This window comes from Alligator sinensis, unplaced genomic scaffold (assembly GCF_000455745.1).
Source record: "Alligator sinensis unplaced genomic scaffold, ASM45574v1 scaffold1133_1, whole genome shotgun sequence".
In the NCBI taxonomy this organism is placed as follows: Eukaryota; Metazoa; Chordata; order Crocodylia; family Alligatoridae; genus Alligator; species Alligator sinensis.
The window spans coordinates 306,858-319,562 of NW_005842285.1; the positions used below are offsets into that span (position 1 = coordinate 306,858).

At 42.3% G+C, this 12,705-nt stretch overlaps 1 protein-coding gene across 2 annotated transcripts in view; it reads left to right on the plus strand.

Moving 5' to 3' along the window:
• RALB (RAS like proto-oncogene B) overlaps nt 1-12,705 on the plus strand; it is a 63,410-nt gene that overhangs the window by 19,372 nt on the left and 31,333 nt on the right. Inside the window, exon 1 of one of the 2 annotated variants that reach the window (XM_006028031.2) lies at nt 12,583-12,663. The exons of the other annotated variant lie outside the window; for it this stretch is intronic. The gene's annotated coding sequence lies outside the window, so the exon portion shown is untranslated. Of the gene's footprint in view, nt 1-12,582; nt 12,664-12,705 lie in introns of those variants that run through there. 2 annotated transcript variants of the gene reach the window in all.

The following is a 12,705-nucleotide window of genomic DNA, read 5'->3' on the forward strand; positions in this document are numbered from 1 at the left end:
TACAGCTTGTACGCATGCCTGAAAGAAACCGTGTCTAGAGAGGGGCTCACTTTCCTTTCTCCATTCAGCCACAGCCTTTTATTCTGGGGCACTCAAATAGTGGCAGATGTGGTGGTCTTCTGTGATGTGGATTTTTATTCCTATGGGAAGTGGTCTGAGATCAACACTTCATTTGTGATATAACCCCAGACATCCAGGGATGATGATTTTTGGTTACTACTGACCCATGCCAGATTCAGATATTTTTGTCTTGTCACTGAAAATCTCAAGTTTCTCCTCACTGAGTCATCCAGGTCCCCAGATCATTCTGCTTTGGAGCAATTACATTTTTACTCCTTAAAAAACAAACAAACAACCAAAAAACAAGTAATGCTAATCTGATTGTCAGCAGGTAACAGTGAGTAAGAATCAGGTGTGAACAGACAATAGCAAGTAAACCTGATTGCAGATCCAGCACGCTCACAGATATGGAGGCATGCGGATGCTGCATATTAATTAGCCGCTTCTGGGTCACATTTGTTTCTTCTCCCCCCCAAAATTCTCACCAACATTAATGCCCTTTGCATCAGACCCATAGACCTTCAAGACTACACTGCACCTGCTTCTCTGCTGCCTTGCATTTTCCAGGGTCATTTGCACCTGTACAAAGGACAGTTTTGATCTGGTACCATTTTGCATTCTGGTACCCACTTGGGTCTGAATGACCACAAAAGCTGCAAAGCAGTGGAAGGATGGACTCATGCATACTGCCACTTGGTTGTTACCCTGTTATTAAATGACTAGAGTAACATATTTCAAGGGTGAGGCCTTGTTCTGTGCTCTGAAGGGGATAACTTGTCGCTATCTGAGGTTGTTCAGCTATATCAGGGTTCTGGTATTAAAAGTCTGATCAGAAAAGTGAAGCCAAAGGTACCAGCATTATTCTTTATAAAATCCAGTTTGAGGATAAATTTCATACCTGAATAGATTTAAGCAATGTACAATTAGAAGTGTCAAATTTTGATTTATAGTCTCTTAAAAGGTTGCGTAAAGTTAACTAGTAAACAAAATCCTAAAGTTATACAAAGGTGACTGTATGATTAAAGTGAAATCTGAGTTCGCAAACCTCGTAGCAGGTTCAGACATATCATGGACTTTTTTTCCCATCTAGGCCTAACTTCCTTAAACGATTGTATTGGCAGTTTTTAGCATGCTTATCTCAGATTTTGATCTAAATTAGTCCGGTGTAAATCTAGAGTTACTTCAGCAGCCCATGCAATGAAATTGGATTTTAGATTATTTTAACTTTAAATTTAGATCTGAAAATGCTTCCAGAACCCAAGAAGGGAAGGGAGAGGACAAGAATATGCCAAGGCAGGTGTCTATTGATGCTGCAGAAACAATTTTCGTTAGGCAACAAATATCAGGAAAAAATAGGATTGCTGGTATTTCTTTGTTGTGGAGGGGGGAGGAATGTTCTAAATATATAAATCCAAGTCCTCTGTTGCTGTGGATTAGTGCAGTTCTACTGAAATTAATAGGGATATACTGAATTATGCCAGCTGAAGAGTGGGCTCTATACCATACATATAAGTGAGGTAAGCCCAATCACAAGGGCCCAGGGTCTGGACCTAGTCTCCTTATAAGTTGTTAATATAACTCTGAGTTTTGCAAAGTATGTAAATCCCTGAAGTGTCTTTTGAAATAACTTGCCAACATAATTTTCTTCCAGTTAATTTCAGATATAAATTGGTTTCCTAAGGAAACCTACTAGCTCAGTAAATCAAACAGAGATCCCTCTTAAATTAAAAAAAATACAGAAGTATTAGCCAGTGTCAACATCTCTTTTCTTCTTCAGGGCTCAATTACCATGGTGAACATTGTGTCCAATACAAGCCCACATCCTAGTCGTTGGTAGTATAATTTAAAGTCTTGACTCAGAATTTTATGCCTTTTGTTAATTGCTCTTGCTTGGATATTATTTGGATGTAGTATTTTATGCTTTAAGGTTTTCTTTTTAACAGTTGTGCAAAAATAAAATGCCTACACATCATGCAGTCATTAAAGTTCTGGTCTAAGGAGACACAGGCATAGAGCTGTGAGCCTACTGCGACTGCTGTCCTCAAATTAATTTTTATGGCCATTCCCAGGCTACTTGAAGGCTGTTGCACAGAAGTGCAATAATTGATTTCATGCTTTTCTTAAAGGAATATGACCCTGGACTTTTTATGTCATCCCAATAGAGGGGAAGATCATACATCAGAGGAGTAAACTAGCAATAATGCATGGCACTTGAAAGATCTATATTTTGGGTCCTCAGGGACTGAAGTGTTCGTTAATAGGCTGAGTTAAATTGGCTGAATGAGCCCAGTACATGCAGGAGGAGTGCAACCAATATACTAATGACATCATTAGCTTCTAGCAGTTGGGGTGGCAATGAAAAGTTAATTTTATCCCCTCCTGACAGGTCTTTAACTATAGGCCATAGTTGATTGAGAAGCAAAGGACACTAGGGCTATGGACACATGAACAGAGAAGCTCAAGGCATAAACTTGGAGCCAACTGCGCTATGGCAGCTGCATACAAATGAGCAGGCTGTGCATTCAAAAGCATGAGAAACGAGTTAGGTCTGCATTGAAAAGCAGTTATAAGAAAGTCCTTGATTCATCACGAGCTAAACTGTGCTTAGGGACTGCACCATGTGTTCACAGCTTTGGTTCAGTTGGACAAGCTTGGCTTGTCATACATTCACCTGTTCTTGTGTTCATGGCTTAGAGGAGTACATGGACTGTCCAAAGTAGAAGCATTATCTGCAGATCGAGAGAAGAGATTCTTACGCTGTATTTGTCATTGGTGAGGCCACATCTGGAGTCCTGTCTCCAGTTTTGGGATCCCTACTATAGAAAGGATGTAGAGAAATTGAAGAGAGCCAAGTGAAGGGGAATGAAAATGGTTTGGGGGTGGGGGACATGACTTCTGAGGAGAATCTGGGGGAACTGGGCTGAGAGAAGAAGTCTGGAGAGGAGAAGGCTGAGAGGAGAGTTAATAGCAGCCTTCAACTCCCTTCAGGGTGGGTCTGAAGAGGATGGAGCTGGACTGTTCTCAGTGGTGGCACATGACAAAACAAGGAGCAATGAGCTCAAATTTAGGTTAGAAATTAGGAAAATCTTTCTTACTAGGAGGGTAGTAAAGCACTAGAAGAGGCTACCTAGAAAGGTTGTGGAATCGCTATCCTTAGACATTTTTAGGACCTGCATAGACAAAGCCCTGGGTGGGATAATCAGTCCTGCTTTGAGCAGGGGGTTGGACTACATGACCTCCTGAGGTCCCTTTCAACCCTAATTTTCTTATGATTCTAAGTGACACTCATTTTTTTGAAATTGCTTTTCTTTCTCATCAGTCCTAAGCTTTATACCTGTGTTCATTTACTATGAAGAGGTGTTTGCAGGATATATCAAGAGAAGCATGTTGCTTCTATGCGGGAAGAATACTAATATAGGAGCACTGAGCAGCCTTGTTGGCAGATACAAGTGTAAAGAGTGTCCCTAGTGTAAAGAGAAGTTCTGAAACCCAGATTATCATAGAAGATATTTCTCCAATACTTCTCTGATCATAGGAGCAATTAAGAATGAATAGAAATCATGTTATGTTGATATTACCTCTATATATAGCACTTTCCAGCCCTATGGGCCTCTCTGTAAACTACTCATGAGTTGAACAGCTCTACATACAGGTACCAGTTTACCCATTACTGAAAGACTGCCGCCATTGGAGTGATATGCAGAAGCTGAGTAACTGCACAGCAACATTGCACCGGCTGGTGATGGGAAGAATCTGTACCAAAGTGAACTTACAGAAGCAGTAGGGAAGGCAAAATATAACTCTACAAAGTGGAACTTACATGAGACACATGGATTAATACTTATACTTTTGTTAAGTGCCAGGGGATATTTAATGACCACAAGCATTCTGGACCATGGATCCGTGGCTCATCCAAAAAAAGTCAGCCTTGTTGACAATACAGTGCTTTCTTGAAACCTCACTGGAACACTTACTTCCTGTAGCACCTCTGTTTTCAGGACAGGTTTCCCATTTGAGTACTGACTAACTCTATGTTGACTGATTTCTTCTAGGATCAAGTCCATAGGGGCAGCATTGCAGGAGCAGTGAAAGCTAAAGCTTGCTTCTACCTTTTACTACTTATATGCTTTATCTGTGAATTTAGGTGACTTTACAGTAACTCTAGAAGGTATAGTAATGATGTGTGAATACACAAAAGCAAGTCAACTCTATTGTAAAAATGTTGCTGGTTAAATTGTATAGAACATTCTGATGCCACAACATATTTGCAATAATTTTTGCATTATCGGAATCTAACATTAAAGAGAGAAACCAACATTTATATCAATTATGATATTAGAACTGAATATAGAGATTTAATTGCATAAATATAAGCTATGTTTTTATATTTCTAGAAGATCATTTGACTTGCTCTGGGTTGTAGGAGAGTAAATCAATGTAATCAGCTTACTGCAGGCAGAGACAGATATTTTTAAACTTCTTAATGTATTTTGCATTGACAAGGCTTTTTTCTGAAATAATGGTCACTTAATGTAAGAAACCTGATTGCTATCACAGCCAGTTACTTAACTGAGACATATGTCAATAATGGAATTTGGGTTCCATGATGTGGCAACAGTTCTGAATAAATGACACAGATAAGATTTGTTTGTATATAACATTCTCTAAACTGGGTCAAATCTCTGTCCTGCAACCTTTAGTCATGGGGCAGTGCCATTCAACTCCATGAGCCAAATTCTTAATGGTATCTGCTCAACTATTATATAAGACAAACCTCTCTGTTTTGTTTGGGAGTTTTATCGAAGTAGGTCCTGCTTGCATAGAAATACTAGCAAAACAGTGACTGGTTTCAGTGTGAGCAGAATCAAACACATGATGGAAGTCAGGGTGAGTTTCCATAGAGTGAGTGAAGATAGCTCATTTAGGCTAGGGACAGACATTCAAAAAGCCTGAGCCTGAATTGATTCAACCTTTGCAGGTTAGTCTAACCTGCCTAGGCTGAATCAGTTTGTAACTGAACAGACATCCCCTCTGGACTGAAAAAATGCAGGTACATGCCTGCAGTGGCTCAGGCTAGAAACCAGGGGGTGCTAAAGTAGCCCTCCCTTTCCTTCCACAATGCTGAACTGAGGGGGAGCGTGGCCAGGCCCCGGCAGGACACTTTGATTAAGGGGTCCCTTCCTTCCCCCCCACCCCCAGCAGCTCAGAAGGTAGTTAATAACAGTGTTTATCACCCCTAACTCAGTGTTTATCACCCCATCAGAAAGCAAAGCCTCTCTCCATTAGTTCAAGTTCTTCTTAAACAGCTTTTCCAAGGAAAGAACCGGTTTCCCACAGCACGGACCGTAGCCAGCATGTGGTCGCTAGCTAATGCTGAGAGGTGTCTGTGTAAGGCAGAGGGGACGGGGGAAATCCCTGCTTAGCAGGGAGTGGTGAGAGGAGAGGCGGGGAGCAGCAGGAAGCCAGGCAGATGCCTGCAGTCTCTTCTGAGCTCCAGCCAGGGAGCAGAGAGCCCTGCCCAGCCCAGAGAGCATGCCAGGATGCTGGGGGAGTCTGATTTAACTTAAACCAGCAAGGGGTCTGGGACAGACATTGCATAAACCAGTTTGACCCAAATCAGTTAAGTCTGATAAACCTGGTTGAATGTAGTATCTCAAACCAGTTTTAGCCATTTTTAAACTGGTTTATGTGAACTGAACATCTGCTCTGTTACAGGTTTAAACCAGTTTCTGATCACTTAAACAGGTTTATGTGTAATGTCTGTCCCTAGTCTTAAGGATTGTAGAACAGGCCCTACCAATTGTCAGGCTATTGCTTGACTTTGCTAATTGGTAAATGCAAGATTCTTACATCTGGATTCTGAAATTCTGTACCTCACAAGAGGTGAGAGGCCAGTGACAATCTTCCTCTTACAAATTACCTGTTCCAGTCCAAGCTTTATCTGCAACTGCAAGATTATTTTCTGTTGAAGTCTCTTCCACTATACTGATTTTCTGTTGTCTGTAGCAATGAGGAAATGGATGAGGAAATCAAACTGCCATAAACTTCTAAGAGGCCAGAAAAACAATTATTTTATCTACCTCTGACCTTTCCTATTTCAATTTACTCTTTAATGTTCTATGAAGCCTGGAAGTCAGAGATCCAAATAACCTATGTAGTGTAGTTGTTTTTATGCTTCTCCATGCATAGATCAAATAGATTCTGTTGATTGCATTAGAGTACTTTAGTTTTACACTAGGAGAACAGCAAAACAAGAAGGAACAAAAGTCTGTACAAGTGAACAGCGCATGTTTGTGTGTGTGCACATGCATGCACTTGTGTGTGTGTGTGTGTGTGTGTGTGTGTGTGTGTGTGTGTGCGCGCGCGTGCGTGTGTCTCCTGTGACATGCCATGTGGGAAAAAAATAGCTGTTGTATTTTACATGCTTAGAATGTAAGGTTTAGTGCTATGAGAACAGCAGGCAGAAAGGTTTCATAGCTATCTATACCACTAACTACATTTGGAAAAAAACCACTTCTGTTTAAAAAAAGACAGTGTATTTTAATTATATTCCTCCTCAATTCTAATCCAGACTAGCACCAACTTTCTTGATTGAAAGGACTGTTTATTAAACACTGATAGCACTGACTTCGGCTACAGTCATGAATAAAAATCACAGGCTTCATTGTGCTCTCTATTCCATTTTGTGATGCTGAGGCTGGAGGACACTGGCCATATCTTACCAAATGAATTCCCTCAGTGAGATGGGAGGAATTTTCCAGTGGTGCAAAGCAGGCAAGAGTTGTGGCTGGAACATTGCTTGAGCTTCCCCTCAATCGTGATTCTTGAAAACCTATTTCTAGCTGGCATTGGTTAGAGCAGCTTTTGATAGGGGATTTGCTTCTGTCCTGTTGAGTGTTGTCTGTTGACCCTCTGTACTGATACCATATTTTCTTGCATACTGCAAGCCCCCGAATATAGTATGCACCTGGTTTTGAAAGGCAGAGTGAAGATAAAAGATCTTTCTTTGTAGTAAATAATGAGTAGCAGCATCTAAGGCAGTGGATCTCAACCTTTTTGGACTCAAGGCACCCCTCCATAACTTTTGTGAACTGAGTGCTCCTCAATTTCAGAACTTAATTTGTATACCTCTGCTTACCTCCTAGCAGAGAGGCTGGTTTTAAGGCATTCCAATACAATTCTATTGGTTTTTGTTTCAATCTGAAGTTGCATAACACAGTCCTAGGCCTCTAGTCAATTAGCAAAGCTCTCCATGTTCAGGGGTGCCTGCTGCCTACATTACCCCGTATTTACGTTCGGTTTCATCTCCACCACTGTCCTGAGGCTGTATATACCTCTTATGACCTATATCCCAATGTAGTTAGGAATGCTGATTTTTCCGTGGCTTTGGAGAAGTGATGGTTGGATATTAGACCTGCTTGTCTGTGCACAGTGACCTCAGTCCTCCCCATCTTTGTAGTGGGCTGCCTGCTTAGCCTGGTACTCTGTCTTGACTGTTTCTTTGTACCACTGGTCATTCCTCTCCTGTTCCATTGAGCCCTCTGGGATATACGCTGGGGGCACAGACAGAAGTGACAATTTTTGCCCAATCTGGCCACAGAAAGCGGCCTATAGCCATGACCAAACACAAGTGCACAGCCACACAGCTTCAAAAATGGCCAATCTGGTGAAAATCTGAATCCTCATTGCATGAGGTGTTAGATGAAGATGTTTCAAAACACAGCATCTTCTGTAACTTCTGTCTGTGCTGTGGGTAGTATGTCCTACTTGATGTATTTGACACCAGTCTTGACTTTCCTGAGAAATACTGTCTCACCTCATAGTACAGGGGTCTCAGTAACATGTTGCCTGATTTCCTGATAAAAAAGAGAGAGCTCCAGGGGATCGGGTACACAGAAGCTACAAGGAAACAGAAGGGTATTTAGCTTCATCATTATGAAATGATCTCATGTACATTTGTATCCAAGTGAGTAGCTCTGGGTTAAATATGATGGGATGTATTATTTACTGCTGGCCTAAATGGGTGCCTCTCCTATTAAAGCAGATTCGCTTCTGCCTTGTTCTCTGTGTGGTCATTTATACTTCTGCAGTGTGATGCCGCAGTGGACAGGAAACGGCAGAATTATTCTGTGCTATGTGGGTGGTAGAAATTTACATCTGTTCAGTACAGGGTGAAATGGCAAACAGGGAAGCTGCGAGTCCAGCCCTGTAGGTGATGCCTATTTTTCTACTGTCACCTCTGCCAGGAACAGTCTTCCTGGTCCCGTGTGCCAAGCAATCTCCTTCTCCTTCAAATCCCTCCCTCAGTCCTGCTATGTTTAGCTAACTCTTTCTCACTATTAGAGAATCTAATTTGACAATCTCTCAATGCTTTTATATCAGGCTCATCACTATGGTTTCTAAGATCCTTCCTCCCAGACTTTGATACATTTGCCTTCATGTAAAATACACTTGCTCTAGAAGGTCTATAAATCCTTCTCTTCCGTTGTAAAGGAAATAAAACATGCAATGTTCAGCCATATCACATCTAGTAATGTTAACACATATTATAGAAGTAGCACAAAGGGTATCCAGTCAGGTTTCTGTTAAGAAATACAGCCCCCCTCTTGCAAAATTTACAATGCAACCATATGCTGAGAGGCAACAGCTTGGGATAAATAAAAATCCCACTTTCTATTTTAATCTTATCTGGGATTTTAATCTTTTTGAGTCCAGAGTTTGTCTTTTATTGTCTGTAAAGCACCTACCATATGTTTGACGCAACTGGAATGATAATAAAGAGGAATTTACTCCCATAACTTGATGTGTACATTCCTTTCCCAAAGTATTGAGGCAAAAATACACCCCATCATGTCTGTGGTAACCAGGGAAATTATACTGTGTATAATTCACATTATGGCATGTGCTCTTTGTCATGACTGGACTACGATAACTGTAGGTTTCCCCTTGCACAGGCACATTTTGCAGAAGCAGGATAGGTGTGGTTTATTTTTCTCAACCATCTGTTGTGCAAGAAAGAAAGGGGGAAGTGATAGCACTGGACACAAGCTCCAAACCAGTGTAGAGTTCTGTTTGCAAAGGGCCAAAGTATGAAGAACAGCACTAGTTATCTGCTTAAGAAGGATGTGTGTATGTGGCACATGGCCTCAAACTGTTAACAGATTTTTAATGCAGAGCTAGTAACTGCAATACTATAGCACAGCCTCCCTTTGACTCAGTCCAAATACCAAGGGAAGAAATACCGGAGTCAGGATTTTTCCCATCCTATTGAGCCAAAATTAAGTTTCTTCCTGTTTGTTTCAGTTAGGAGACATTCAGGATGGAGCCAGGTATGTCTTCAATAACACTTAATTTACAAAGATGGTACAACGTGATTTCCTTGAACACAGCAGGAAATAAAGATTTCAGGTCTGATCCAATTTAACAGCTTCTCATCCAAAAGTGCTTTCTTTTTTCCAGGACCATGCTCCCCGCACTTGTTCTGCTGTCTTTTGGGCTTTCTGTCCCATTTCTCATTGTTTCCCTGTTGCACACTAGCCAGAGACACTATTCAACTGAAGTCAATCCCACTATCTGTGATTAGAGTGGAACCCCTTTTGGGCACATTGCTAACTCCTGCTCCGGCCTTGCATACTATTTTATTTTGGGCAGTCTTCTGCTGTTTCAGCTATGTCTTCTATACATGTGCTCAGTTGTTTTTTATCTTGCATGGAAGACCTGGTTACACCTACCCGTTGCAAACATAATTTAGTTTAGGCCCAAGACACGTCAGAGGCAAGGTTCTTGTTTCTTTTTTTTGGTGTGTGCTGCAGGATGTTACACAGGGGCAGACCTAAAAAGTGGAATCAGTGACTATGCCAGCCAATCCATTGTCTCTCCTATTCCTCCATGTCTGCTCAGAGAACCTGAACCACTGAAATCAGGGGGAGTTTTACTATCAAATTTAGTGGGAACAGGATTTTATTTCTCGAAGCAGACATGACAACCCAAATTCCTACTGACTCGAGTGGGGTAAGGATTTCAGCCAGGATGTTCATGAACACAGGTGGGGCTGTGCAGTTAGGGAGAATAAACTGACTTTTCCCATGATTTAAAACCAGGAAATTTCATTGGCTTCATAAAAGGAAACAGAGACATAAGGTTTTGTTTTATGAATTTGCTAGGTCAGCATGTCTGATGGCATTATTGACTTAGCAGGGACTGCATGACCTCTTTTGGAGGCCAACACTTGACACAGTGGATTAATAAAAATCTGAAGAATTACAATGAGCCTTGCCAATTACCATAAAAATGCTTAACGCTGCATATGAGACGATATTTACTTATCCCTATAAGACAGCACATAAGACATTTGTTGTGCAACTAAATCTGGGGCTGCCTGTGCATTGTGCAACAAAATGATGGAAAGCAGGTCTACTCACCTTCCCTCGTTTTCTTTTGATCACCGGGGTGTGAGGGTCTACATGTCACAAATTTGAATCAAAGAGAGCTACAGCTTTTAACACAAAGCCCTGACCTGGGGCTGACTTAGTCAACACTGGGCGTATCTACATGAGACGCTGCGTTGCTCGTTGCTACTGCGCAGTAGGGTTGGAAATGACCCATGTAACTGCTGGGTCTGTGACATGGCGGTTACTGTGCAGTCATTTAGGATTTGCTAAAGCAAGTCCTAAATGACTGAGTAGTAGGAAGTGCACAGTCAGGTGCACATGTAGATGCGCCCACTGAGCTTGTAGTGCCTCTGGCCCACCATCATAGAGAAGCAGGGCTGAAAGGGACCTCCAGAAGTCATACAGCCAGAATCATCCCTATTCAAACCATCCTACACATATGATTGCTGAGACCTGGAGCACAAGACAGGCTGTTTAGGGTAAGCCACCACGTTACCTGCCACAAACTACCCTACTCCTATGTACTAAGGATTGAGGCAGGGCAAGACTGCATTGCAAACCTTTTCCAGCTGCTCTGTGGCCCTTTGTAAAATATGTTACAGGATATGACGCTTAAAAAAGGATGCGCGCATTTCAACAGCTGGTCTTTCTGGTGGGCGTGCACACAATTGCACCCTCAAAGGCTACAACAGACGGGTTTAATTCAAGGTGGATTCACCAGGGTTTTGACTCGTGTCTGAACAGGCCTCTCCCCGCGCAACGTGACCGGTGACGTGTCTTGACTGCACCAGGGCTAAGTGTTCATTTGGCTACTTCGCAGGTCCTCGGGGTGGGACAACGGGCGTGTAGGATCCCAGCGGAAAAGGCTTCGCCAGGGGAACGGCTCAGCGGTGCATTTTTAGTTTGAGCGTCCACCGTAACGGGGAACGGGCTTCATGGAAAAGCAAGGCTGGAAGGATACGTATTATCCACCCCGGTGCAGCTGCACAGTGGAGGCAGATTAGGGTCGCTGACTCTGCGCGAACCTATTCCGGGACGTTTCATCCCACGATGGATTAGACTTGACCTCGGGAAGGCAAACGCGCATGACTACTACATTTCTAAAAAACCCGCTGGCCTCCTCCCGCATACCTCGGAGTCAACCTCTCGTATGTCTCCGAACGAATGCCCTGTCACCGGATTCAACATGTAATAGTTATTGTCACAGGATTCAACCTTTAATAGTTATTAGAATGAACGTCCTATCATCAAATTCAACATTTAATAGTTATTGTCACTGGATTCAGCAATTAACAGTAATTTGAATGAATGCCGTATCGTCAGATTCAACATTTAATAAGTATTGTCACAGGATTCAACCTTTAATATTTATTTGAACGTCCTATCATCAGATTCAATATTTAATATGTATTTGAATGAACGTCCTATCGTCAGATTCAACATTTAATAGTTATTGTCACTGGATTCAGCAATTAACAGTAATTTGAATGAATGCCGTATCGTCAGATTCAACATTTAATAAGTATTGTCACAGGATTCAACCTTTAATATTTATTTGAACGTCCTATCATCAGATTCAATATTTAATATGTATTTGAATGAATGTCCTATCGTCAGATTCAACATTTAATAGCTATTGTCACAGGATTCAACCTTAAATAGTGATTTGAATAAACGTCCTATCATCAAATTCAACATGTAATAGTTATTGTCACTGGTTTCAACAATTAACAGTTATTTGAATAAATGCCGTATATCATCGGATTCAACATGTAATAGTTATTGTCACTGGATTCAACCTTTAATATGTATATGAATGAACGCCCTATCGTCAGATTCAACATTTAATAGTTATTGTAACGGGATTCAACCTTTAATATGCATTTGAATGAATGCCCTATCGCTGGATTCAACATTTAATAGTCATTGTCACTGGATTCAACAATTAACAGTTATGTGAATGAAGGTCCTAGGATTGAGTTCACCCTGTAACGTGTCTTCGGCCGCCCACCGCCCCATTCAACATTTCACGCGTCTCTGAGCGACCGGACCCCCCGCGCCGCCCTTCCCGCCACCCCCGCGCTCCGGGAGCTGCGCGCCCATTGGCCAGCCGGGCCACGTGACGCGGAAGCGGGGGGGCGGGGCGGGCGCTGCCCGGCCCCAATGAGCGCGCTGCGGGCGGTGGCGGGATCCGCGCGTGTCGCGTCCTCAGGTACCGGCGTGGGGGGGGTCCTGCCCCCTCCCCCCCCCCCCC